Below are 4223 nucleotides of genomic sequence, written 5' to 3' on the forward strand. Positions count from 1 at the left end.
GTTGATTTGTTTTCCCTTTATTTATTTATTTATTTTTTGGATATTTGGGCAAATGTTGTGTGAATGTTGTTTATTTTATATTTTTAAAAGACTTTATTTCTTTATTTGAGAGGTAGAGTTGCAGACAGTGAGAGGGAGAGACAGAGAGAAAGGCCTTCCTTCCGTTGGTTCACTCCAGAAATGGCTGCAACAGCCAGAGCTGCGCCGATCCGAAACCAGGAGCCAGGAGCCAGGAGCTTCTTCCAGGTCTCCCACATGAGTGCAGGGGATCAAGCACATAGGCCATCTTCTACTGCTTTCCCAGGCCACAGCAGAGATTACTTTTATAAACTACTGTTCATTTAGGAGCAGGTTGTTCAGTCTTGATGTGTCTGCATATGTTCTTCAGATTCTTGAGTTGTTGGATTTGAACTTTTTTTTTTTTTTTTTGGAAGGCTCCATCCACTCTATTTTTCTCGTGTAAAAACCTATGTTGTGGCCACAGCTGGAGCCTGGGTCCTCTGCACGGAAACCCTGGTGTGCGTCTTCACGAGGTGGTTGGTGAACTCCTGGTAGGGAGACTTGGTGAACACGGTCTCTTTCCAGAGGTCGGGGGTCAGGTAGCTGTAGGTCTTGGAGATGGCATCGAAGGTGGCCTTGGCGAAGTTGCCGAGGGTGGCAGTGCAGCCCCGGGCTGAGGCGTAGCAGTCGTCAATGCCAGCCATCATCAACAGCTTCTTGGGGACAGAGGCAGAGACGATCCCAGTGCCCCGGGGCGCAGGGATGAGGTGCACCAGCACAGAGCCACAGCGGCCAGTCACCTTGCACAGCACGGTGTGGGGCTTGCCGATCTTGTTCCCCCAGTAGCCTCTCCGCACGGGCACAATGGATAGCTTGGCCAGGATGATGGCCCCTCGGATGGTGGTGGCCACCACCTTGGAGCACTTCACGCCCAGGTTGACGTGGCCGTTGTAGTCCCCGATGGCCACAAATGCCTTGAAGCGGGTCCGCTGGCCGGCCCACGTCTACTTCTGCACCGGCATGATCTTCAGCACCTCGTCCTTGAGGGCGGCGCCCAGGATAAGTCGATGATCTCGGACTCCTTGATGGGCAGGGAGAACAGGTAGATCTCCTCCAGGGACTTGATCTTCATGTCCTTAACCAGGCGGCCCGCTTGGTGACCGGCAGCCACTTGTCCTGATCAGAGAGTTGTGTGCTGTGATTTTGATTTTTATTTTTTAATTTGATGAGACTTGCTTTATGGCCTAGTATACGATCTATTCTGGAGAAAGCTCCTTGCCCTGCTGAGCAAAATATGTGTTCTTTAACTGTGTGATGAAAAGTTCTGTCGAATCAGTTAGATGCATTTTGTCCATAGCAGGGGTTACCTTTGTGGTCTCTTTGTTGGTTTTCTGTCTGCGTGATCTATCCATGATGAAAGTGAGGTGCTGAAATCCTCTGTTGTATTGTGTCCCTCTTTGTCTCTCTTTTTTTTTTGGGGGGGGGGGCGTTAAATGACTTTAATTTTATCAAAGCTACTAAGTGAATTAAATGAAACATCAAAACAAAAGAAGCAAATAACAAAGTCATCTGCAGTCACAAGCAGTTGAATTCAACATGTCCTTTTAGGTCCCTTGCATACACACTCAACATCTGCTTTTATGTGACTTTTTTTTTTTTTTAAGGTTCAAATACCTTTTATTACACATGGCCAGGCAGAGGCCCCAGAGGGACCCCACTTTCCAGGGAACGAGAGAAAAGGGAACAAGAGGTTAAAAGCAGCTATGTGAATCTTGATGCAAATGGAAGGGGAGAGGGAGCGGGAGAGGGGAGGGTTGCGGGTGGGAGGGAAGTTATGGGGGGGGGAAGCCATTGTAATCCATAAGCTGTACACTGGAAATTTATATTCATTAAATAAAAGTTAAAAAAAAAAAAAAAAGCAGCTATGTGGGGCCCGAGGCCCAGGTTGGGTCTAGTGAGTCCTCAAACAGGCTGAGGAGGTTCCAAGGCTCAAAGGAGGGGAAGGAACCCCGAGGTGGCTCTGAGTCGATGTCACTGAGGTCCAGGGCATCCCTGGGTAGGTATCTGCTCCGGGGAGTGGAGGAACTGCCAGTAGCCCGAGCCAGGGTAGCCTCTGGGGAGAGCGTGGCCCGTAGAATGTATGGATCATGCTTTTTCACACTTCACAAACTTTTTCACAATTCAAAATCCCTAAGTTCTACGACTATTGGCTAACCAAAAATATACTGAATCAATCTAGGAAAAAAAGGTCACTGATTTTCTTGGGAAATAGAATTTTGTAAAAGACAAAAACAGCAACAGGCCTCTAAAAGCAAGTTTGGTACAGGTTACAAGTAAGATGCTGCATTCCCTTACTGCACCACAGTGACACACACAGCGATGCTGCATACTGAGTGCTCTGTTTCTAAGAGAATTCATGATCAGATTGGTACGACCAAAATATTAGCAAGAAGGCATATTTGCATTCACTTTCTTAATGTACTACTACAGCACAGCCAAAAGACATGCCCATCCACCAATGGCTATCATCAAAACGTAACCAGGACACCTCTTGCTTTGTACCTCCTTCTGCCCCCTTGCTGCTGGCCCGGTGAGGAATTTCTGATACTCGCTGACTGCTCAGAGGTGGTTTAACCATTCCTGATCCAGGATGTCTCTATTCTATCAATTTTAACAAAAAGATACAACTCTAACAGGAAATTTATAGTTCTCTGGTACTGACCCTTCTTGGCCGTCCCCTTTGCAACGGTGGTCACTGTGGAAGCTGGGCCGAGTGAAGGGCTTTTCAGCTTACAGCCAGCAAGATCTGTAGCTCTGACCTGAAGTCCTTCGACTCCAGGGCAGCTCCATTTCCGGTGATCCAACTCTTGGCTGGCAGAGCTGCCAGGGCTCTTCATAAGCTGACTTCTGCTGAAGGCCTGGCTTACCACATTGAAAGCCACTGCAGTGGACTGGCCTGTTGGTCTCCTTGAGGGAAGATCAATGGCTGTGTAAAGCAGCCATTCATTGGCCTGCCACCTATCTTTACATTGCTTCTGATGCCTAGCTTTCTTTTCCTCCTGGTTTTTGGTAAAGCAGACAAGAGGATGCAAGGCAAGGGGGTGCTCTCAAGTCCCATCTCTAATCGTTGTGGCCTAAGCTAGAAGTCTATAGTCACAGGCATGTTCTGATAGTGGTTTACTCTGAGGTAGACAATGCCCGTGAGGAAAGCTATGTCCTTACTTAAAACGTTCTCTCCTTTTGCTTCGTCTGAAAGGGAGGTTCTGCCTGCTTATTGTGCTGATGGCAAAGTAATTCTAGCTGTGAAAATATAATTTAGGCTCTCATTTCGGCTATGCTATTACAGAGAAATGCTAGCCATCCCTTTTATAAGGTCTAAAAATCCAATTGTGCATTTTGGAGAGTCCTTCAGAATAGAATTAGTTTCCTACCTTGTAGAGAACAGAGAAATGAGAGAACAAGTCGGGCTTAGAACAGAGAAATAAGGGAGCAAGTCCCAGACTGCTTACTGACAATAGCAGTATCAAATGAAAGCTTAGCAAGCGATTTCAACCACTAGATAACAACTTAGGAAAACATTTACCAGAAGGTCCAAGGCCTCCTATAAATTTGAAGAATCCATGTATTTGGAAACATCTTTTAAATATCTAACATGGTGTAGCTTGTTTAACCAGCAAACTCAAGCACAAGCATATAAAACATCTCCAGTTTCTCTTTACCAACAGATTTAAAACATCTGATCCAGAGATCCAGGTCACATGAATCAAAATGTATCACTGATTAATTTTAACTGTTTAAATTGATGGTCAACCTTTTATCTCTAAGCCAATTAAAACAAAGTGCTTAATACATTTTCCCTTGTAAACATACAATATGTATACACATATAACATAAAAGATAGAACAATAAAGCAGTTTCAGTAATAAGCTTTTTAAAATCTTTTTTTTTTTTTTTTGGTAAATTACCAATTGATTACAAAGACTTTCTTCTCTTAGTAATCTCAGTTATCCATACTTCCTCTCAGTTGGTACCTGTAATACATTACTGGCTTCATCAGTTTACAGAACCACCCCCAAAGTACTGAATGCAATACAAGTGGCTGGAAAAAGCCCATCAGAGCCTATACAAAACCGTGGATGACAAAAGACTTTAAATAGCCAAGTTTAAAATTATGAACTCATTACCCAACAAGAGGCACTTGCCTACTTCACACAGTATTTTTA

General features: G+C 44.8%; 1 pseudogene; it reads right to left on the minus strand.

The window, feature by feature from the left end:
* Window positions 1–441: 441 nt before the first annotated feature.
* Window positions 442–1168, minus strand: LOC133749182 (small ribosomal subunit protein uS5-like; annotated as a pseudogene).
* Between the last annotated feature and the right edge of the window lie 3055 nt (window positions 1169–4223).

Source organism: Lepus europaeus, chromosome 20 (genome assembly GCF_033115175.1).
Source record: "Lepus europaeus isolate LE1 chromosome 20, mLepTim1.pri, whole genome shotgun sequence".
NCBI classification, from domain to species: domain Eukaryota; kingdom Metazoa; phylum Chordata; class Mammalia; order Lagomorpha; family Leporidae; genus Lepus; species Lepus europaeus.